Source organism: Diabrotica undecimpunctata, chromosome 1 (genome assembly GCF_040954645.1).
Source record: "Diabrotica undecimpunctata isolate CICGRU chromosome 1, icDiaUnde3, whole genome shotgun sequence".
In the NCBI taxonomy this organism is placed as follows: domain Eukaryota; kingdom Metazoa; phylum Arthropoda; class Insecta; order Coleoptera; family Chrysomelidae; genus Diabrotica; species Diabrotica undecimpunctata.
In genome coordinates, this window is record NC_092803.1 from 207,715,907 (window position 1) to 207,741,520 (window position 25,614).

A 25,614-nucleotide genomic window follows, 5' to 3' on the forward strand; every position below is an offset into this window, starting at 1 on the left:
TTGGACCTCCTTTTTCTTCTTCTTTTTGTGTAGGCATGACTGATTTTTGATGTGTCTCCTGTGAAGTTGTCTTTCAATGTTGATGTTCAAAACATTTAAGGTTTGATAAAATTGAATATTACTCTAGAACACTATGAACTAATCTGTATAAATAAAAATTAATCTCTGAAATGTTTGTACGCGCATAAATTCAGAACGACTGCACCGAATTAGAGAATTCTTTTTTTGTTGTATTTGTTATTATCTGTCGAAGATTTATTGTAAAAGATAGATTTCAAGAAATTGTACGAAAAGACGTAAAAAACAGTTTTTCTGTCATTTTAAATAGCAATATAACTAATAGACGTCGCGATACTATGATCAACATAGAAAGCTATAATTAGCAAAATAAATGTCAGTATTGATAGATTGACATAACGACATAACTGATCCCATCTGATAGCATATCAGATGGGAATATATTATGTCAATGAAGCAGTTTGGAGAATCTTTTCATTTTCCATGAAAATGATAACAAACGTTATCAAACAGTAGTTAATTTAGATGTTTACCTAGTGAATAGACAACGACTTTATTTCACGAGAAAAAACGCAACGCAAAGAGCTGAATGATTACCAACAACAACGTTGAAATATTATCCCTTCTTAAAGAGAGACTTAAGAACATATATTATATTGTTAGGTAGATTTAAGTTCGGCGGTAAGTCAAAAAGGGTTTATTAAAATAAAGTAAAATAGTCACTAGAATATAACATAGAAACACACCATCTCTTCAAAGCAGCCTATGACAGTGTGAAAAGAACTGCATTATATAATGCAATGATAGACTTTGGGATCCCACTTAAGTTAGTTAAGTTGACCCAACTAACAATGCAAAACGTAAGCTCATGCGTTAGAATTAAATCAGAAAACTCTACGTTCTTTGACATTAATAATGGTCTAAGACAGGGGGACGCGTTGGCGTGTCTGCTCTTTAATATTGCCTTGGAAAAGGCAATCAGACAATTAAATATTAGAATGAATGGAACTATTTTTAATAGATCGACGCAAATTCTCGCATTCGCTGACGATATAGTTATAGTAGGCAGAAGTATGAGAGACATGATGCAGTGTTTTACAAGGCTTGCGGACGCAGCAAGTCAATTAGGACTTGTGGTAAACGAGGAAACAACTAAATATATGTTGGTTTCTAAAAATCCTCGAAATATCCAACAGAGAATTTAAATTAACAGCCATATCTTTAAGCAAGTCAAACAATTTACATATCTTGGATCGCTAGTAAACTCAACAAACACGACAAGCGACGAAATAAAAAAGACGCATAGCAATAGCAAACAGAACTATACGAAAATGGTTGCGTTTAATTGCTATCGACACATTTAACTTCAGCAAACAGAACTGTTCACGGCCTCCAAAAACATTTAAAATATAAAAATATAAAACGTGCAGTAAAGCTTAATATATACAGGTCCCTAATAAGACCGGTTTTGATATATGGGGCTAAAACGTGGATCTTATCTCAAAATGATCAAAGACTTCTTGGTATTTTTGAGAGAAAAATTCTTATAAAGATTTTTGGGGCCGTAAATAAAAATGGGCCATAGCATCGAAGATACAACTTTGAACTATATCAGTTATACACCGATCCAGATATTGCGAAATTCGTTAAAGTGCAGAGACTTAGATGGGCTGGACACATTGCTAGGATGTTAGATCACGAATACACGAAGAGATTAACATTTTCAAAACCAGAGGGCACAATAAGCAGAGGACGACCACGAATGAGATTGATTGATGATGTGGAAGAAGACCTACAGATTCTAAGGGTTAGAAGATGGAGGGAAGTTGCCAGGAATCGACAGAAGTGGCGACTTCTTTGTGAGCAGGCCAAGATCTACAACGGGTTGTGGAGCCACTTATGATGATAACAAAATTAAAAGTGAAATTTAAAAAAAAAAAAAATGAAATAAAATTAAATTAAATTAAAATTAAATGAAATAAATTAGAATAAAATGGAATGAAGTGGAATAAAAATAGAGTAAAATAAAATAAAATAAAATAAATTAAAATAAAATGAAATAAAGTCGAATAAAATAGAATAAAATAGAATAAAGTCGAATATTATAGAATAAAATATAATAAAATGGAATAACATAGAATAAAATAAATTAAAATAAAATATAATAAAATAAAATAGTCATTTGTCAAAAATTTCTCTTAGTTAATAGACTGGAAAGAGTAGCTTATTAAACTTTCATACATTGTTTAGTTTTAAGGCGGTAAGAAGTTCGCCAGATCAGCTAGTAGTCAATCGAATTTAAAACTACGGACTGACAAAAATTTTTCTAGACATTGTACTATTGATGAGTTGAGAGCACTTCTGAAAGTAAAAAATTAAAACTTGGCTGATTTTATAACATACATCTGGCAACAGATTACAAGTCAAGGTTGACTAAGTGTTAGTATCCTAAGCTAAAAAAAAATTTTAAAAAGTAATTGTTGTCGGGATTCTTGACCGATGGTATAATTTATGTCCATGTAAACGAACTTAATATACGAGAAAAATAAAATCTGACAAACGTTACAAAAAATAACAATTTAATCATCGTACTGCAATCGAACTGCAACAACAAAAGCCAAAATGCAAGCGTCAACTATTAAGAAAGAACAACAGTTCTAGCTCATTCCTCCAAAAACTCGTCAGTATACCCGAAACTTTACAGTTTACCCAAAGTACATAAGACAGGGTTACCAGGTAACCACTGGCAAAATTTTTGGCTGACCAGCTACAATCATAAGCAGAGGTAGCGGACTGTCACGTCAATAACGCAAGCGATCTTTCGAACGTAGAAAGGACTTAAGTAGAGTCTAGGCACTTATTACAGTGTAGCCCAAAATAAACAGTACTAAACTTGTAATTATTTTATTGTTTTAAAAAATACATATTATTGACACTTTATAACATGTTCCAAATAAGCTTCTCCTCTCTTAAGACAGACTTCATACAGATATTCCAGATTTCTCGTAATGTTATGGAATAAAAGTTGTCTCAAGTCCGCGAAGAAGACTCTAACGGCATCGTTTAACTCATTTATGGTTTGTGGTGCCCGTTTAAAAACGGCAGTTTTAGACATGCCCCAAATGTATGCGTCTGGAGGGATGTGCAGGACAGGGAAAGTCAGTAAATCGTGAAATGAATTTGTTTGGAAAATGTCCATGATAAAATTGACGAACTGCGACAGCAGTGTGACAAGTTGTCACATCCTGCTGGAAAAATTGTTCTCGAAATACCAAATTACGTGCACGACAAAATTGGCGTAGATCAGGGATAAAGCGTGTTAAAATTTGTATGTACCTCTGTTATATTAAGTGTGACTTGCCTGCCATTTTCTTCGATAAAGTATAGACCAATGATTCCGTGTCACGAAACTGCACACCAGACACTCACTTTTGCGCTATGTAAAGGAACTTCTTGAACTTCATCTGGTCTGGCAAAGCCCATAAATCGATTTGTGCGACGATATACATGGCCTGACAAATTAAAATGTGCTTCGTCTGAAAACCATACATTTTTCAAAAATTCAAGATTTTCATACTGTAATACAAGAATTCTGGCACAATATTCCACTCTACTGTGATCATCCCTGGGTTGTAATTATTGATGTACCTGAATCACATACGAAAATGAATCCAGCTATTTCACGATTCTTTGCAAGGAAGTTCGTTTTAAGCCAAGATGCAACGCGCTTTTTGTCTGGCTGGCTTTCGGATTTTCCAAGATTCGCTAAAAACACGTTCATGATTATCGTTGTTGTTAACTGTCCTGGGACGCCCGTTAATTGTTAACTGATCACAAACGTATTGCGGACTTGCACTATTACGTCGGCCGATTCCGCATGAGCGAAAATAATGCTCCACAAGAAACACTTTCTCCTCTGTACTTAACACCATTTTTAACAATTAGGCCTTAATAATTAATTGTTTAAGGATTACTTGACAGGTTTATACTAGTTAATTTGAATATGACAGCGCGCACAAAGAGACATCTAGGTTTCAGTTTCAGTACTGTTTATTTTGGGCACTACTGTAGTTAGCTTTGATGTACCCTTGTTATTCACTAATATTCCAGTTAAAGAATCATTAGAAATTATACTCAATACCAAAGAATATAATAAACGTGGCGAAGCATTGCTTGTCTCAAATAACACCTATTAAATCTACAAGGACCAGAAGTACAGACAAATTGAAGGAGCAGCGATAAGTTTACCACTGTCTGTCTGTCTTTTTCTGGCTTCTAATAAAATGATCAAAAACCAGAAGAATGAACAAACATTAGAAATATGAGAAAGAAAAATTGTTTGGAATATATATGGGGTAACCAAAAATAAGGATCATAGATGGTCAAGAAAAAAGAATATAGAGAGGATAATCATAGGAACAAAGAAACTATTGGTGACACACAAAAACAGGAAGACCAAAAACATTTTTTTTTATTTTATAAAATATTTAAAACTTATATAAAATTATTATTGTTAAGTATCGGACTGAAAAAATAAAATACAAGAAAGGAAATAATGTATTCGAAATGCTCTTCATAGATAAGTACATATCTCTCCAGATTTAACTCTTGTTAAGAAACCGCCGTTAGTAAGAAATTATGTAGAACATTTCTCACAATATTACCAAAATCGTATAAATTATATTTCCCTCATCTCTTGCCCGTATGCAGTTAACTATACCATACAAGAGTGCTGCCTGTGTTGCTTGCAATTTCATAAGAATTTCATTGGTATTTAGCGTTTTATTTACGACAGGTTAAAGAAAGTAATTCTTTTCAATGCAGCGGCGTCACCTATTACGTATTTGTCGGTCGCCTTCGAGTAGACCTTACCGTAGGTATATTGAGCGGAATAAAATTATAATCAAACTGATGTATTTAGTGCAGCGGCAGATAAAATATTGGCAGTTACATTAATGAAAGTAGTCAGTTCAGGCACGCGATTCCTCCGTCAGGTTGTGTTTTATTAGTACAGCAATAACGGACCAAGTGACGTTAGAAGGGGAGACAGAGAAAGAAGAGGTTTTGAATAGAAAGATACTGTTTATAACCTATTTTTAGTTGGTTTTTATTATTGTACCAGATTTTTATTGAAATGTTGAAGATAATTTGAGCTCAGTAGCACTTTAATCGCCATTTCGGATATATATGGCCGATACAAGCAACAAACATAGGCATAATAAACAAGTACCTGAAGAACTGGAAGAACATTCAAACAGCTATAAAGCACACGAGCTTTATGACAATGCTACGTATTTATCTCGAGAAATCAAACCACAAACACAAATTATATGACGGAGAACTGATGCCAAAAAATACTGCGAAAAACTGTTACATGATATTGATGGACCCGTGAATAACAATCCAGATTCTAATCACATAAAGATGAAATCTTCAGTTTTAAGATTGAAAGGGGCAAAGCTTCCTGGATAGCTTGTATTTTTTGCTAAAGCCATACACATTACAGTATTTTTGTTTTTTTCTATGATATATTCTATTAAACGAACTTTCAAAATACTTTCAAAAATTTTTCTGAAGAAGGAAATAATAGAAATGCCATTTTTTCAGGTATCAATAAATTTTTAATGTCTTCATTTCTTATTCTTTGGAAATTCGTAGTGATTTTCCATTTTTATAAATTTCTACAATTTTTTCGTTTTTTTTTCTGCACCATATAATATACACCAGGTGTGCCAAAAGTAGTGGGCCTGTCTCGAAATTTACAGCGGATCAAAAAACTGAAAAACGTGTGTTTAATATTTTTCAAAAATCTTTCGAATGACACCTAACAAGACCTTTAAACTCTTTAATATATTGCAATCTTTGATAGAAACATCCATTTTTTTTTATTGACGACGTGTATGTTTTATGAAAAAATAAGTTACTTGTATTCGAGATATTTTTCAAATTGTTGGTAGATGGCGCTATAATAAAAAAATACGATTTTGATACATTGAAACTAAGAAAATTATGGAAACGGTCAATATTTCGAAAAATACACTTTCAAATGAAAAATCAACTTTGAAATTTAATAGAAAATACAATTTTTTATTGCAGATTCGGATTCTACGAGGAAATAGATTTTCCTCGTAGAGTCTGATCTCAATTTTTTTTATACGCGATAGATGGCGCTGCAATTGCAGAAACACAAATACAGATCAGATAGATGGCGCTTTACTTGCAAAACAATTCTTTCTCGCAAATGAAATTATTGCTCCAGCTAATACATCTAGTTACAATCTATCTAACTCGATGAGCTTATAATGAGCAGGTTAACGTAATTCATTGATTGTGTATCTACTGTGAGGATTTTCCATATAAAATGATTACAATATTACAATATTGCACTAAATTATTGATTATTTTAATTGTTTTAAACACTGTCATCAAAAAATAAACATTCCCACGTAAGATTTTAAAATTTTACCTCACCTTACCCCATAGAGGGTATTGGTGTGGGTCGTCTTTGGTCTCACTCAATAGATTTTAAAAAACTATTACATGTTTTTTGGTTTTTCATTTGGAAGTGTATTTTTCGATATATTAGGGCGTTTGTATAATTTTCCGATATTCCGTATATATACGAATAAATCGTATTTTTCCGATTATACCGCCAATAATAATTCGAAAAATGTCTTGAATAAATACTTATTTTTTATAAGGAATCCAAATCGACAATAAAAATGGAGGTTTTCATTTATTATTTCAAAATTATCCTTTCCCATTCTCAGGAAGTGCGGACGGGAGTCGTGTTTAGTATTATTCGATAAATTTTTGAAAAATAGTAAACACGTGTTTTCAGTTTTTCAATACAATATTAATTTCGCGAAATATTTGACCGTCCGCTTCTTTTGGCACACCCGGTATAAACTGATTTTTATGATGAGCCCGTAGATGCTAAATTTTCTTGTGTCAATATCTGGGTAATTTGTTTGAGCTATTCTTATTATTTTAATAAATATATTGTCAAACACCATCTTATGACGTTACTGTGATACCTACTGCAAAAACTACAAAAATACCTAGTATTTACAATGTAAAGAATTTAACGACACAATTATTGGAAAAAGACGTTTTTGAAAGTTTTCATATTTACCATTTTAAATCAACTTGTTTTCATTTTGTCATTTTATTTTATAATTTTTAATAGTTTTTTATATTACAAATACGTAACACAAAATTTACAATTCCTTTTCTGTTCTTTCTCGATGTCAAATATACAAAACTCAAAGATTAACACGATATGAATTCCTTTCAAACACCAACGGTATAAAGCTGTACAAAATCCCTTTTTTTATCTCCACACTTTATTCTCAGCATTCACGTACTTTTTATCACGTAATTCATCCGTCTAAAAGATAATACTTTGCGATTGGCAATAGGCATGGTGGTATACATAGGCGTAGGTAGGTAAAGGTTTGTGGAGATTAATGTGGAAAGCCTGGTGTTGGTCTGCAGAATGTGCACTTAAATTTTGACCATGACGGAGTTGGCGTATGCATGTTTCGCTCTCTTATACTGTATGTTTTAATAGTATCAGAAAAGTAGCTGAGAAGAGCTGAATTGTAGAAACCCAGGACAGAGGGAGATGGAAAGAGTTCTTCTCCACAATGTGTGGAGAAGGATGCTAAATAGGTAGAATTTGTACAAAAATGAAACCCAATCATTGCAAAGCAGAAAGAGACATGTTAGCTTAAGACGCGCACAGACTTACAAACCAAATGTTGCTTGTGAACCAACAAAGATCCGTCTCTAGTGAGAATTTCGACTAACACAAAGGAATTTTTATTTAGAGTGTGGACATAGTGGTAGATTCTAAGTTACTGTGATAAACTAGTTACTGTAATATTGTTCTGAAGCTATTTTCTTGTGGCATTTTAAATTAATTTATATTTAAATGGGAATAAGCCACAATTAAAGGTTAAAATACGTTTATTGACGTTTCAATTTCCACTTCGGAAATCGTTCTCAAAATACAAACATTAGTAAATTAAACAAATTTTGTTTTTTATTGAATAATATAATAAAAAACAAAATTTGTTTAATTTACTAATGTTTGTATTTTGAGAACGATTTCCGAAGTGGAAATTGAAACGTCAATAAACGTATTTTAACCTTTAATTGTGGCTTATTCCCATTTAAATTTAAATTAGTTACTGTAATAAGTTACTGTGAAAAATTAAAAGCAAAATATCTTGAAATGATTGGTAAATTATATTTCTGGTCTTTTCTGATAATTCTTCAAAAATCTGATGTCAAAAAAAATTTAAATTTTGATCTGATGACATTTGACTACACAGATTAATATTTAAATCCATGGGTAAAACAGTTGGGCCAATTCAAAATCTATGAAAGTGCACAACACGAGACGAATTGACATAAAATGTTAATTCGACAAAATTTACAGAGGCAATGACATAAGTATTTAGATAGATTCATAATTCATAATTAAGCTTACGATTTTTTAATAATTTTTTAAGCCGTGCCGAATAGAAGATAGTTTCATCAGCAACACACAGCTTCAGGTAGTCAAAAGATGTTGAAATTGATTGATCCGTTGAGCAAGGTTTACATTCACATTTGTTAATAGTTGTAGACCACGCTACTCACCTTGAATAGATTACGTATCACATCAGAGTTAGTAATAGAGTGTCGCGAGTCACTACCTCGAGCTCTGAATGGTAATACCAGCATCCAGAGGTGGGTTAAAGGCAGACCTAAAATTCTTAGGACCTGGAGATCTTTTTGGTTGGTCAACTACAACAATCGCGGAAATTGTCAAATGTCACTCCCATACTCAAACCGTAAGAAAATGGAAAGAAGGGCAAAGATGTAGACTTGCCAGGATAACACTAAATAACCTCGAAAAGTCAACATCAACCAAGTACTTGGGAATGGCCAGGAAAACCCTACACAGTTGGTTTTTAAATTGGTAATTGTCAACTAAGCAAACACCTCCACACACTGGGGCTAGTAGACATACCTTTATGCAGGAAGTGTGAACCTTCCTTGTCCACCTTCCTAGAAATGGCACGATAGACAATGAGCTAAGGACGACAGCTCCCAGAGAGGATGGGTTAGGAACGACAGATCTCTACTCTACAGATACAGATAGCTGTAGACCAAATTATATCCCTTGACAATAGTAGACAGCTTTAAGGAAGATAGGAACAATTTTGTTAAACGGTTTATTTAATAAAATTATGGAAATGGGACATATGTCAAACAAATGAAGAAACAGTTTATTGATACATGTTTACAAAAAAATGAAGATATACAATAATACACAAGCAACAGATCCATAAACTAATTAGTCACAGCATGAAAATATAGAAGAGAGAAATTGATAGACGGAAACATGAAGAAACCAAAATATTTGAAAATCAGTGTGCGTGTATGCAAGACAGATCAACAGCAAATGCAATTTTCGTTATAGGTAGCTGATAAAAAAAGTAGGTATAAACAAACGCCCATAACTAACAGTAGAGTTTGGACGGGATAAATAAAATGGAAGGTGGCGAGCAGTGTGTTAGAGAACGTTCTAATGAAACTGAAAAGAAAATTCTACAAAACTGCCATAAGATCAGCTATGAATTATGGAAATGAATGATTTTGAATGAATGAATGAATAGGTGTGACAGATATAAGAATGCTTATATATTCTATAAGAAGGAAAAAAGAATGATGATATTTGATTTTTAATCTATCGTTAACCATCAAACCTAAGCCCAAAATGATCTATTCCTAATTTTACAATTGTACAATAAAAGATATAAGTTATAATTGTTTACTATATTTTTAAAAGCAAAGGCACAAACATTAGAATGTTTCACAGTACAAAACTCTGCTAAAACAGTGTAGTAAAAATACTTAATACATGTATCATGTACGTCTATGTCAGTTTTAGAGACAATAACATAATATCGCTGTTTACAGATACCCGCACTCAATAATTAAGACTTTATATGTTGTAAATCAGATCCTACCTTAAGGATCAGATACTTCTCCGTCTCTATGGCTGTGTGACTACTCCAAGCACCAGTGGCGGATTTGACAAGGGGTAACGCAACGAAAATTTAAATTTGTTTTTAACGAAATAATTTTTGTACCAAATAACAGATGCTATATTCAGTGACAAATCTGCAAAATTTATTAATTGTAGTTTTTCCTTTTATCTTTTATTGTAATCTCTATTAAGTGACCATAACAAAAATATCTGTATTGTTTTGAAAATACTGTGGACACTGTTTGTATTATTTTGACGACGTTTCGGCAAGGAAGCACTTGCCATCGTCATGTCAGGTAGTAACGCTGCTTGCTGCTCAACTGACTCTCATGATCGGTGCGGTTACTTATATAGCTGATCAAGGCGCGCTTCTCTCGAACGGTCCTTGGCAAGGATCCACTTGTGATCCGTCTTGTCCGTGTGTAGGTAGGAGGAGTCCTACTAGTCGGCCTTTAACTTAGTTCTTAAAGGTTCAACACCTATATATGTATATGTATCCCTAGGTACAGTTGGTTCCTAAAAAACTGATACGACTCTTAGTAAGATTTAATCATTTTGAGCAGTGTATTTGATTGGTCTGACATTATATTCTATTTATTATGACAGACAAATAATAAAATAAACAATCAATTGATTACATATGTTAATTCATAAATTTTGTGTAATAATTATTAAGGTCTAAATTTTGATATTTTGAATTTCTGCATGTTATAAAGATTATATAAATGATAGTTTTTACAAAAAAACACTCGAAAGAAAGCGAGGGTCTGGAAGACCAAAACTATACTAAATTTAGGTATGTAGAAATAAAATTAATATTTTGTAATATCTTCATTAGGATTGATAACAGCTTGTAGTCTTCGGTCCATCTGCGTAAAAGAAACGATGAAATTGTCTTTTTCAGAGAGCTCTTCCCAAACCTGTTGTATACCCTGCCACAGCTCTTCAGCATTTTGTGGTATAAAATTAGACTGATAAAAAAGTTTTATAATAACCCCCTATACATTCTCTATTGGGTTTAAATCTGGACTGTAGCTGGGCCATGGTAAGGTTTCGACGTTGCTATTCTGGAGCCACTGGTTTATTATATTGGCAGTGTGAACAGGGCAATTAGCTTGTTGGAGGATAAAATTATTTTTTGGATACAGCTGTTCTACACTGGGAAACATGATGTTTTCTAGAATATTCAGATAAGTCTGCCCAGCAAGTTTGCCATCAGTACACTATACCATTCCCATTCAATTTTGCCCTTTTTAGAAGATTGAAAAATTTTCTTATCTGTAAATATTACCTTGTCCCAAAATCTTGATTTTGTAGCTGATGGTTTAAAGCAAATATAAGTCTTGATTGCTTCTGTTGTGGTGTAAGAGCTTGTTTTTTTGCTGCAGTTCGGTGCCTATGAGGCAATGCTTTAATTATGTGCCAAGTTGTTGTCTTTCTTCTCCGAAACTGTGACATAATTCTTGGAGTTTTCGCACCTTCAAAAGGATTCTCTTCTAATCTCTCCAAAAGCGTACGATCTTCATGAGCGGTAGACATTTTTGGTCTTCCAGAACTTTGCTTTCTTCCAATAGTTTCTTGTTCCCTCCATCTTTTATTTATATTAAAAACTTTTGTTTTGCTTACGTTAAAATGGTTCGCTACGGCAGATAGTGACCAACCATCTTCTAATTCCGATACAATTCTTGATTTTAGTTCTTTGCTAGCATGTGGAGTCATTTTTAGAAGTTGAACAGAATAAGTTATGTGACAAATTTTAATATTTGGCAGTGACAGTGACAGTATGTAAATAATAAGTATTTATACTTAAAAATACTGTTGTAAAAACAACCTGTATAATATTGTAATAGTATAGTTATTTTATCAAATTGTGCGCTCAGGTCGTCAGCTATCGTGTTAACGTGTGTGCGACTGATTCCCTACATCAGGGACCCGTCCTCCCCTCGTTATATAACTTAGGACAGACAGTGCTAATTTGCCTCTCGGCAAGTAAAGACGGGCTGGGGTGTGATCCCGAAAAGTGCGTGGTGCGTAAGTGATAAATGCGCTTGTAAAACCCGGTGTTTTGTGTTAAACGTATATCAGTTTGTTTCTCTCAATTCTATGTATCTCTGTTACTGCCTCCCAGCACTGTAAAGTTAATGATATTTGTATAACTCCTTTTAGTATTATCAGAATTGCGATAATTATCAATGTTGAATTAGCCCTTAAGTTCACTATAAATAAATCGAAGGAAAAATACATTTTAATTGTTTTATTGCTTCAGTGGTCCTTAATAAATATTTTGAAGCAATTAGGTGTTCAAATACGCCTCTCTTAAATGTGGATAGTTTGGCAACAAAGTTTACCCTTTCCATCAAATACACTGCTCAATTTTCTACAAAATACTCTTTAAGAGTCGTATCAGTTTTTTAGCAACCAGCTGTACAACACCGTGATGCACTTTGGTTGACAAGGGTGAAGTAAATAGTTTCTTACTCCCTTTTTAATTAACATATTATATATTTTTAAACATCAGCTTTAAGTCAATATTAAAAAACGATAATAAAATGTGCCCAAGTAATAATAAAAATCTTTGTTTCAAAACAGCACCAAGGTACGATTTCCCCTATATAAAATAACAATAAAACCAAAATAACATTCACCGATTATAATGACTTTTGACCTCAGAATTGGAATATTCAACAATTTTAATTTTATGTGCGGTTTTATTTCCCATAAAACAACTAGCAAATGTTTATACATGGCTACAAAAACAGATTAATATTATTTTAATTCATATACTAATAAAGACGAGATATTAAATATACCTTTAAAAAAACATAACGGAATTTGATATACTAATGGCCAATTTTTTTGGTGCTTTTTTTTTGTGTAAAATAAAAAACAATACTGTGAGAAATTCCGACCAAAAACAATATAAAATTGTTATGTTTTTTTATTGCATGACTATGAAATTTATCAAAACAATTCAGGCGCACATTTATAACAGTACATACAAATTTACACGTTAGGATTTAGACTTTTTATGTAATTGGTAACCGTTAACGATAAATTAATACCTTTCCTATTATATTCTAGACAATATGATTATAAATTTCAAGAAAATGTACGGAGTCAAATGTTAAAGATACTTAACAAAGCTAGGATGATCTTGTGGTCTAAAAATGTTATCGTAATTTTAACTACAGGTTTTCATTTTGTCAAAACGTCATTTTAGCTTGTCAACACAATTTGGCTATTTTTCGCAGAATTTTCCTTCATTTTGATCTCATTTTTTCCTTGTTTTTTCAGTTGGACATTTTCAAAGTTTTTAGATTATATTTTTTCACTGGCTTATATCTGAGTTTGGTATTCCCTTTGATTTTTTCCACTGTCACCGGTCTTTTCATTTCCTTTGAATTTTTCTTATTCTCCATCTGTTTAATTAGGCCCTTACGACGTAAACGTGTAATCTATATAAATGTTTTTTGTGTACTGTATATAGTTCAAAATTATATCGTCTACATAATATATTTGACTTCCCCTAACGAGTGCTGTTATCCCGTGTCTTCTTTAAATTTTTCTTTGAGAATTATATTCGTTTTTTCAATATTCCCCTTTGTTGTGTTTTTTTTTATTTTTTTTATTTTATTTATTTAATACACGGGATAACCCCATTAACAGTTTAAATTACAATGTACAATATCATAAATCATTAATCAATATTAAAAAGTTTATAAAAGTTTAAAAAATGAGACTAAACATTTTCCACCCTAAAAAACAAACAAAATATAACAGAAACAAAATTTAACAATCCCAATATACATATCACAAAGCAAGAGATATTTTTAACTGAGTTAAAGTTATATTAAAAATATCAAAATCACGAACATTTAATTGCCCCATGTCTTTGTTTAATGGGTTGTGAATACCATAGGTTCTTCTATGGAAATGAATATTAAAAACATTGTGATAACTAGACTTCGGCAAATATGCATATTGCATATTTTGCATATTGTGCATTTTTTATGCAAATATTTCATATTTTGGCATATTTGTATAAAAGTTTGCATAAAGTGCATAAAAGTTCAGATTTTTATACTGTATTTGAAAATTTTTAAACATACCAATTTATTTCAATTCTTGTATAAAATTTTGTAGTCATTTTAATCAAGAAATGATCTAAGTACGTAATCTCTACAGGTACAAAACATTTACAATTTCAAAGAAGATCAATTTAAGTAGCCCTCAACATTCTTAGAAAGTCTCGGTCACTGAGGCATTTAGTTATTGGATAATCGCTAAGGGTTCGCTCATTTGCATTTTATGATCTAATCCCCAAATCTATCTACAATTTATTGTATCTTAACAGCAGGTAAACGGCTAATAGTTTTGTTCCTAATTTAGGGATTTTCCAAAATCTCCCAGTTTATTGAATTAGGTACCTAAACATTTCTAATTTGATGCTCAGATTTGTAAATCATTTTTGTTTTGATATTCAAAGCGTAAACACTCGTTGTGCGTAACAAAAAGGAAGATTGTGATTTTATAATGCCTAAAACAACCAGTGCTTCAACTTGGATTACACCTTATAAAGAGCTGTCTATGGATATGGGAAAAATCTACTGTTCAGTCTGTGGCAAAATTGTAAGTATCTAATATTTTCTATTAAATATCTAATATTTCATACATACAGGGTGTTTCCAAATGACACTTACAACGTTTGACTGAAGATACTTCTCGAAAAATTGAACAAAACGATATAGTTAATGAGGGGTCAAACTTATTTACTTTTCGAGATACAGGGTGTTAAAATTAAAAAAAAATTAAATTCTTTTAGTTAATAACAACAATAACTTTAAAACCAATAAACGTATTTACTTGAAATTTAGTACTCGTAGGTTGTTTTTAAATGAAAAATAGCTTCCTTTAGTGAGAAAAAATTGTCCATGGTACAATACAATGAAGTGTATTTAGAAAAATTTTTCACCTTTACTTTTTTTTATGAAGTCAGCTATTCTAAAACACAATTATTTTTATTGTAATTGAATTAACAAAAAAAAACTTTTGTTGAATTTTAAAATAAGTTATATGATGTACTAATGGTTAGTAACAAAAACTAATTTGTGGATTAATACTGCATTTAAAACACTTAGCGAGTGTTTTTTTTTCCAAACCAGTTATTTGATTAACCAAAAACACCTTGTATATTTTTATATTTTAAAGGTTGGGTTAAAATAAAGGTTTTTATTTTTATTTATAGATAGCATGTGAGAAGAAATTTCAGATAGACCAACATGTGAGAACTGCTTCACACATTGCAAAAAAAGGAAAAATAGGAGGAAAACATCAAACTTCAATGGCTAAATGTTTCCAATCTACTTCAAAAAAATTAGATGAGCAAGAAACTTTTAATGAAGACTTGTGTCGCGCATTAGTGTCTGCAAACATACCGCTTTCAAAATTAGCAAATGTAAATTTTAGTTCGTTTCTAAAAAAATATTGCAAACTTAATGTTCCAAGTGATCGGTCTCTAAGAAGAAATAATGTGAACGGGCTATACTCGTCGGTGTTAATTAATATTAAGGAAGAAATTGCAGATAATTATTTTTACATATCTGTAGACGAAACCACTGATTCCTCAGGAAAGTATATTGCTCATTTATTGATTGGTGTTCTTAAAGAAGATACCTTACCAAAATCTCATCTTATTTCATGCCAGCAACTTGAGAAAACAAATGCTTTAACAATTTCGCGTTTTATACAAGAAACATTAGCAACTTTTTTTCTTCCGACAACTATTCCTTCTAATAAATTACTGCTTATTTTATCGGATGCTGCTCCTTATATGGTGAAAGCAGGACAAAATTTAAAAATATTTTTCCCAGATTTAATACATGTTACTTGTGTAGCGCATGGATTAAACAGAGTTGCAGAGGAAATACGAAAAAAGTTTCCTCTTGTAAATACCATGATATCCAGTGTCAAAAAAGTATTTCTTAAATCTCCTATAAGAATTCAACTTTATAAAGAAATGCTACCTAACATTCCTCTTCCACCACAACCTATTTTAACGCGATGGGGAACATGGTTAGAAGCAGCTAATTTTTATGCAGATCATTTTGTTAAAATAAAGAACATAATTGATACGTTAACAGATGAAAGTTCTCAATCTCTTTTGGATTCTAAACAAACTTTTCAGAGTAACTTGCTTCAACAAGAACTTTCATTTATAAAATCAAATTTTAGTTTTGTTCAAAAAACAATTACTCAGTTAGAATCACCAAAACTGTCATTGTTCGAAAGTACAGCATTAATAAAAGAATTTGCGTCATGTTGTCGGAACGTTAGAGGTAATATTGGAAAAGATATTTTAAAAAAATTTGAAGCTACTATGGAAAAAAATAAAGGTTACCATATTCTTTCTGAAGTAGTCAGTGTTCTAGCTGGAAATATTTCGGAAACAATTAATTTAGAACCAAATGTTTTGGTTAGTTTGAAAAATGCTCCCGTTACATCAGTTGATGTTGAACGAAGTTTTTTCATATATAAATATATGTACTCAGACAGAAGCCACAAGTTTTTGTTAGAAAATTTTGAACACCACTTGGTCATTTATTGTTACCATAATTCTAAATAAGTTTATTCATACTTAAAAATGATGTAGTTACTTAAAATAAATGTAAATCTTAATGAATAGTAGGAAATATTTAGTTATGTACACTTTTTTTTTTAAATAAAATTGTTACTATTTTACGATTTTTTTATTTATTTGTATGCATATTTTGTAAAATATTTGCATATTTTCGGGTAAACACGTGCATATTTATGCGCATATTTTCTACATTTTTATTTGCATATTAGCCGAAGTCTAGTGATAACGAAGAGCTGGATGAGGAACATTAAAGTAAATCTGACTTAACAGGTTCGGACAATCTATAAATCCATGTATGATCTTATATATAAATATAGTTCCTGAAATATCACGACGGTTGTTGAGTGAGGGTAAAGATAATTGTCGTTCAATACAGGAATAATCATGATTTTCAATAGTAGTGTGGACATGGTCGCCACAATATCTCAAAAATTTATGCTGGACTCTTTCTATGGTATCACTATTGTTCTGAAAATAGGGTGACCAAATAACTAAGCAACAATACACTAATCTTGTTGAATTATAGAAAAAATACCTGTAATTCCTAGTAACGAAACCGAGAAGTCTAGATGACTTTCTTGAAATAGAGTTTATGTGGTCACAGAAAGTAAGCTTCTCATCGAAAATAACACCCAAATCCCGAATAGAAGAAACATAATTCAGTGGCTGATTATTAATAGTATAGCTTGTTCCAATTCTATTGACTTTACGAGAAAAACTTATAAAACAACATTTTCTTACAGTTAATTGGAGTTTGTTCTGATTGCACCAATTTTGTAGTAGGTCTTAGTCATCTTGTAGCAAGGCTTGATCTTTTAAGCTATCTACAACTTTCCAAAATTTCAAGACATCTGCCAACATTAGACATTTGCTATTTAGGAAACAGAAAGTGATGTCGGTAACGAAGATATTAAAAAGAAGTGGAGAAGTGTGGCCTCCTTATAGAACTCCAGATGTTACTGTGATACTGTCAGACAGATGACAACCTATCGACTCTTTGACTTCTCCCATATGTAGAGTTTTTAATCCATTCAATGTGTATATTGCATCTACCTGTTTACGGTCTTCCATATGAGATAATGTATCAGATTGATAGCAAATCAAGTTTGTTGCAGTGGATTTTTTGCTATGAAAATCATGTTGTAATATTCAATATTGTCTTTCTGACCATTTTTAAATATAGAAACAACAAAGCTTTCTTTCCATGAAGAAAGAAACATAGAGGTTTCCAGATATCTATTAAACAATATAACAAATGGTTTTACAAGGTTACAGACACACATTTTTAATAAAACTGTATACTTAAATAATAGCTGTTAATAAAACTAATAGGAACTCCATCTGGGCCAGCAGTAAGCTTAAAAATATCGGTTCTGGTAATCTTAGAAACACAAATATTTGTACTAAAGTTGCTACTACAATTGTTTGTACTAAATTTAATGGATGGATAGGTATGTAAAGGTTGTTGTTATTTGGTGAATACATAGTTTGGAAGAACTTCATAAATAAATTATTAGCTATGTCTTGACTTGATAAAATAAAGAGTTGGGTAGGTTATTACTAGATCGCTTATCATTGATGAACTTCCAAAATGATTTTGGATCATTTCTTAGGTCAGTATCTATACCTTTAATATAGATGCTGAAGCAAATTTCAGACAGTTGTTTACATTCAGCTCTTAGGTGGGAAAATCTAATATAGCCATCATCAGAACGATTATTACCATAAATATACTGAGCATATGTTTTCTCCAGAGTCAGTCTTCTAAGATCAGCAGAGAACCACATAAGAAAAGTTAAAGTTCTATATTTCTTCAATGGCACAAGTAAGCAACAGGTAGCACAAAATTCATAAGTAGACGTTTCTGCAAAATAATTACCTGTATCTCGAATGTGGACAAGCCAGAGCATTTTTCTGCAATATGTATCCTTGAACGGCAACTGTCGCTTTCTATTATTTGCTTTTCATCAGTACCAAGATCTTGTGCACAAGTGGTACAATTATTGGTCATTATAACCTCAAAATTTTATCTTCAAATATTTCGTAATACTCGGCTTTTTGCGATCTATTATTGATGAAATATAAAAAGCAATAACCAAATTAACTATTACGCACAATATTATTTTTAATGTGTTTTGAAAACGTAAAAAGTTTTTGGAAAAATAAAGCAGCATAATTTTGTTTGTTTTGATAACTTAACCCTTAACTTGAGATATTATATCTCTTTCTTAATTTCTGTCCATCATTGTTCTTATTTTAAACAGTTTTCTACTTTTGTAAAGCTTTTGATAAAATATTTTGATTTCCAGTATCCAAAATTCAAAGGCTTCGATCTTCTTAAATATCTGCGCTTTTAGTCCATATTTCTTCACCGTATAATAGTGGAGATCAGACGTTTCATTCAACAAACCTTAGTCTCATCGCCGTATAATGATTTCTGTCACATGATAATAGCCTGAATTTTATGGTCTAGATCCAGTTCAGAGTTGATCAAGGCCCTTAGATATTTATCATTTATTTATCTTTCTCTTTGTTACCAACACAGGATTGTTCATTATTTGTAGCACATTTCGATACCCATATCGACCAAGCACTCCGTTTTGGTTAGCTGGAGACAGGTGATCATCGGCTTTTCAAGGAAAAAAACATATTTAAGATATAAATTTGAATGATTTGTATGACGATATGTAAAGCAAATTTCTATCACATTGTTCGTACTTGATATTGATCTCGGATTTCACTAACAAAATTCCTTATTCATTTTGGGTCGATTTCTAAAAAAAAATCAGTCCTATTTTAATCCTAGTTTTTTTGTACTTGGATGTTTTGCTAATAACATTATATTATGTATAATAATGGATTTAAAACTAAAATTAAACTGGAAGGATGCCAACAAAATGTAGAAAGGAAGAATAGCAAAACAATGGTATTTAAAAGTAAAAAATAGGCAAAAAAAGGAAGAAAATACCAACGAACATATTTGTGTAATTGTCGAAAGACCGGAAAGATTTTGTTTTGTTAAGCATGATGTACCGTGTAATATTAACACTGACCTTTTCTCCAATTAACACTGCTCTAGACCTAGAAAAATAAAATAATGACCAGCTGTTCGCAACAAACATTTAAATATATAGTTTATTTAAGTGCTAATTGGTCGCTTTTCTTACACAAACAGCAACTACACACTTTTAACAATAGAAAATCGTTCAACAAATTTAGTATTTCGTGCTCATTGCTTTTCAAAATGATTGGTCATTGACTTAACCTCTTTTTTGTCAACATTTATCTCGGATCGTTATTATTAATACCGTCTACAATTTTCATTGCAATTTACGCAATTTGTATCTACTTACAGTCTGTCAGTTACATAAAATAAATTAGTACGTAACTGATGAAGGTAAGTAGGCTTTTTGGAATTACATCTGTTGTTTGTAATTTACGTTTTTGGCGAAATAGGTTAAACTTGTTTACAATCTTATTTACTATTTATTAGAATGAGAGTATAATCATAAAATTGTTTAAGAAGAAATTTTGATACGGAATAAAAGGGCAAATTCTCAAGGTTCTGCAATAAGCCAAACGAAATCTTAAAAACTGGCAGGAATGTACTTAAAACAAACTAAAAATGGTCGCACAAAAGATTCATCTGTATTAGTCTAATAGTGCTTTTCGCTCTTCTGGAAAAACTCATTTCGCTTGCTTGGATTGTACGGTTACCTCTTTCTGTCGTTGCCCAACTTTCATATCCATATAACAAAATAGATGTGGTACTTGTCTTGTAAAGTTTTATTATTGTATTGTTTCTTGTCTTGTTCTTTAATGTTTGCTGTCCATTTAAGTGGCAATCTTGTGAAATATATTCTTCTTCTTCTTCTCTTGGGTCTACAACCCTTTGTGAATTTTGGCCTGTTTAACAATGCTGTGCCATTTTGACCTGTCGGTTACTTTTGTTTTCCACTTCCTGATGCTTATGGTTTTAAGGTCCTTCTCTACATTGGCCATTCATCTTTTATGGGGCCTTTATCTTGTTCTATTTCGTTAAAGCTTGTATTTCTGGATTACTGTTACCGCTCGATTATGTTTCATTCTTTTTAAACCATTTTCGTCTGACGTTTGTGACTATAAATATAACAATTTCGGCATTAATTCGTAAAGCTGGTGGTTCATTTTAATTTCCCACGAATTATACCAACTTTTAATGAACCAGACGTCGTAACATTCATTACAACACAGCGACGTTGATACGTTTATTTTAAATCTTTAAAGAAAAGAAGGAAAATCTGCATACAGACACCTATGACTCACCCAGGTAGTGTTGGGTTCTTAATAACCTAACGAAGTTGTACCAGGACGAGATGCCCGAAGGAGTTAGACCTTTGACACTTCGTACTGTCACCACTCCGAGACGCTGGGGGTTAAACTAAAAACCTCTTCTATATCAATCCAGACATCGGGAGGGAAGGGCTGATTCCGTGAATTTGTGGATCCGTGTCCACCACCATAAAGGCACTGATCAAACGGTGCCCTCCTAAACCTGAAAAGGTAGCTACGGAAACAGCCATGGCCTGTGAGCATTTGCATAAAATAATAATCTAGCTGCCTATGCCCACAGTCAACCTAGCTTCGAAGGTTCGGGATTAGTGACTTCATCCACTCCGCATATTACGTGTTGCCTTCCACTCTTGCTGCCACTGACCGATTGAAACTAACCCCTCGGCCAGCCTTATCTCATTAATCTCTCGCTCTCCAATGTTCCGCTTCTAGCTAACCACATCCTACAGCTGTAGGAAAAAGAAGTAGAGACCGTTAGCGAATTAGGTGGTTGGATGAAGTTGAGACCGACTAAGGCGTATTAAAAATCAAAAGATGGCCAAAAACTGAACAGAATGGCAACGAATCTTGGATCAGGCCAGGATCCACAGAGGATTGTCGAGACAAAGATGATGATGGTGATGAGAAACTTCGTTTATATTTATTATGGTAACTATAACTGCTTGTCTGTGTTAGTTTGGCTTTTGATGACCTGAGAATTTTAAAGATGTCTGTCAAATTTATTTTCGTATTATTTTAATTTCGTATTTTTAGGTAAATTACATTATAAGTGACTGGATCAATGACAAGTTTTTATTGGGACATATGTCCGCCTATTACTATTACTATATACAATACCCATTTAAATTGTTATGCTTGCGCAAGTATGTTATAAAGTTTTTCTGGCAATTAATTGTTTTAAATACATGTTTTTATTTCGACCAACCAACCGAAAAATGTCTTAGATTCCGACAACAATATAATCGGACAAAACGATTATATCGAAGGTTAAAAGACAAAAAAATAAATAATAGTTTACCAAACACCGCGAGAAATCCCAAAGTTGGGTAATTTTTAAGAAAGAACAACAACAAAACGTTTTATTAGTTAGCAAGGTTAATATTAAATTTATTTGGAAATTTGGTGGTTAATATACCGAGTCATATATTATAGAAGAACAAAATTCCCCGGTTACCACTTTTGATTTTCCAGATATTTATTTATTAAGTCCTTTAGGCTAGTTTCCGTTGAATATATTTATTTCCTAAATATTTAGCAAACGAAACAATTTCCTACTCTTAAATCTAAGCGTAGATATTATTATATCTATAAAGACATAAGACAGAGACAGATGGAAAGAGCTGAGGGAGACCTATGTCCAGCAGTGGACGCATACAGGTTGATGATGATGATGATTATGACTAATGGGATAGACGGGCTTAGAAACCGAAATATCAAAGGTATATTAACGCTATAAAAGGAACTATATAGAGTGTTATATTCGTTGATAAGTTGTCTCATAAATAGTCAACACAAAATACTGTTTACTATAAAAGCCACACACACACACACACACACACACACACACACACACACACACACACACACACACACACACACACACACACCGTTCATATAATACCATTGTCTATTCTTCATGTGTAACAGTTTTATTTAAACTTGTCACATATAAATCATTTACTAGACTACACAACATGAGACATTTAATAACAATAATTAGATAATTGCGATATTAGAAAATTATATGTGACCGACTTTTAAGTCGCTTATTTTTTGTACCATGAAACAAGTACGTATTATATAACCATTATTTAGAAAATTAGCGCGAAATTACTCTATTACATTTCAAAAATAATAAAACTGCTGTACCGTATCATTGCTACTAAATGTGGTACACTGTCTATAGCTTAATCAATCTCGTAATATGTTTTTGATAACATAAATTAATATTTAAGACATGTTAATGAACGAGAAACTTTATGTAACAGAACGGGTGGTGCCAAAATTAAATTTAAATTGAATTTATAGGTAAAACAATATTGTTATATGCTAATTTATAATAATCAAGAAATTTACCCATTAAACCAAATATTGTTCCAAACTTTGGTGTAACTTACCAAAAATTTAAGGTACACTAATGAAATATCACGAATAAAATAAAGTCAAATAAACAACTTTGGAAAACTGGATTGGTCTGAAGGATAAACTAAGTGAGCGTAACCACATGCGGAAAGCAGTACCGAAGAAACATCGGAATCAGTAGTCCTCCCAAGATCCATTAACAGTATTCTTACAAAGGTGGAAGAATGATCCGAGGTTAGGGCACTCTGTTGCCGTTGAGTAGAAAAGTTAGCTTGAAAAAGAAAAGAACCAATAGATTCAACAACATCAGGATACAAAAAGCAAGAAGAAACTCCAGCATTAAAGATTATGAATATCTTAGTAAAATAATTTATCGTGGCAAGTGAAATCTAACACACAGCTACAGTTGACAGCTAAAAATCGATGGCCGCATTAAATGTTTCTCTGGAAAAGGCAAAAACCCTTTCCAACAATATGGCACATATTGGATTTATTGTATGTAAAATATATTCGACAGAAAATTAAAACTAAAAACATCATACTCAACCTTATGTAGGAACAAGGACTCATGTCAGATAAAGATCAAAATTAAATAGAAAAAGGTTATGGCTCTATGATGACCATTACAGAGCACCTGAGGAAGCATCATGTCAACCTTATACTAGGCGACTTTAATGCAAAAATCAGTAAAGAAAAACTAACTAACATCACTGGAGAATACAAGGCGAAATACTATGATAAATATAATTTTGCGAAGAAGAAGAATATTTTGGTTATATCAAGTTCTTGGTTTAAACTGCCTTCCAGAAATCAAAACTCTAAAGCAAAAACGTAATTTTACTAACAATATTGTTATGGATTATTTCCATTATCAAAATTATACATCAAAATTATACAACAAAGTATCATCTCTCAATCTCGGATACAGAATGGGCAACAAAAGAATTGGTATGGTGTGTTACGCAGATGATGCAGCAATTATTGCCGAATCAGAAGATGATCTTCAGAGACAGCTCTTTCAGTTCTCTCAAATAAGCCGCCAACTAAATATAACCATTTCTACCAACAAAACTAAATGTGTGAAAATAGCAAAAGATCCGCTCAGATGTAAGTTAGTGGTTGAGAACAACCACATAGAATAGGTGATGCAATTCCAGTTCAGATATCTGAGCATAGAATAATCTAGCACACACGACCCAGTAAAGGACCTAAAGAGTTAGATCAACAAAGCATCCGCATTGTCGGGATGTCTGCGGGTTGTCTGGTCAAATCCGTATATGCACACAGATAGTAAAATTAGAATCTACAACTTGCATATGACCGATCATGACATATGGCATAGAAGTGCGCCAAGATACCAACAAAACGAAATAGATGCTAAGGGATGCCGAAATGAAAACCCTAACAACAATAGTGGGCCAAACAAGAAGAGACAGGGTGAGAAATACAAACGTGAGAGAGCAGTGCAAAATTCAAGATATTTTAAGATGGGGAAGGCAGCGTAAGAAGATGTGGTACAATCAAGTAAGACGAATGGATGAGAATAGGCTCCCGAAAATTGCCCTAGAAAACAACCCGCCCGGTTTAAGACCTCCCGGAAGACCACCTAAAAGATGGAGGGATAGTTTACAATCTACCTCCCAGGAAATTAACCAGAGGCAGCTTCAGAATTAAACAGATCGAAAGATCTCCAAGAAGTAGAAAAAGAAGAAGAAGATCAAAATTATGTATGAAAATACCAATAATTTATAAATCATTTATAAAACTTAAAATAGCTTCTACTAACCGTGATCTCTAGGTAAACCCCAAATTAAGGACATTAATAATTTACGTTTTCTTTATTTTGTCATATGGAATGGCTACTGAAGGACAATACTATTATATAAAAAACTGAAATAATATTAAATTTGGTGTTCAAAATAAAAGGACATACGTGGAAAACTATACAAAAAGTTATATTTCCAAACACTGGATCATTTTAGTATCTTATCAAAGCTGTACCTCATGGACAAAAAAGCTGTACCAGTATAGAAGATCAATACCAGAAGATCAATAAACAAGTTCATCATTACTGCTTATGATACCAAATACAAGTGACGAACATGAAAGACAAGAAATAAAAGGTAGTGATAGATTGCAATACAACTCAACAATAAAATTGAGAAGAATAGATTTCCATTACTATACATAGAGCGAAATTTTGGACAGTCTATCGGTAGCAACATATTTTTTACATTTATATGTATATACATCAAGAATATTATTAATAAGCAATAGCAATGTCAGGTTTAAATCACGAAAACATGTTTATATACCTAGTCGCTTTAATAGTTTTTGGCAACGAACTGCAACACAACATGCCCAAAATTTAGTAAAGGTATTAATAAAAATTAAGGAAAGTTAATCTGAAATTTAACTCAAAGAGTTGGATACGATGGCTAAATTATTCTAGCACCAATATTTCAACATTCCATCATCCTGTTGAGTTTTGCTTGACTAA

The 25,614-nt window shown here is 32.2% G+C and overlaps 1 protein-coding gene across 3 annotated transcripts in view; it reads right to left on the reverse strand.

The window, feature by feature from the left end:
• Prosap (SH3 and multiple ankyrin repeat domains prosap) overlaps positions 1–25,614 on the reverse strand; it is a 382,041-nt gene that overhangs the window by 171,050 nt on the left and 185,377 nt on the right. The window lies entirely within an intron of this gene.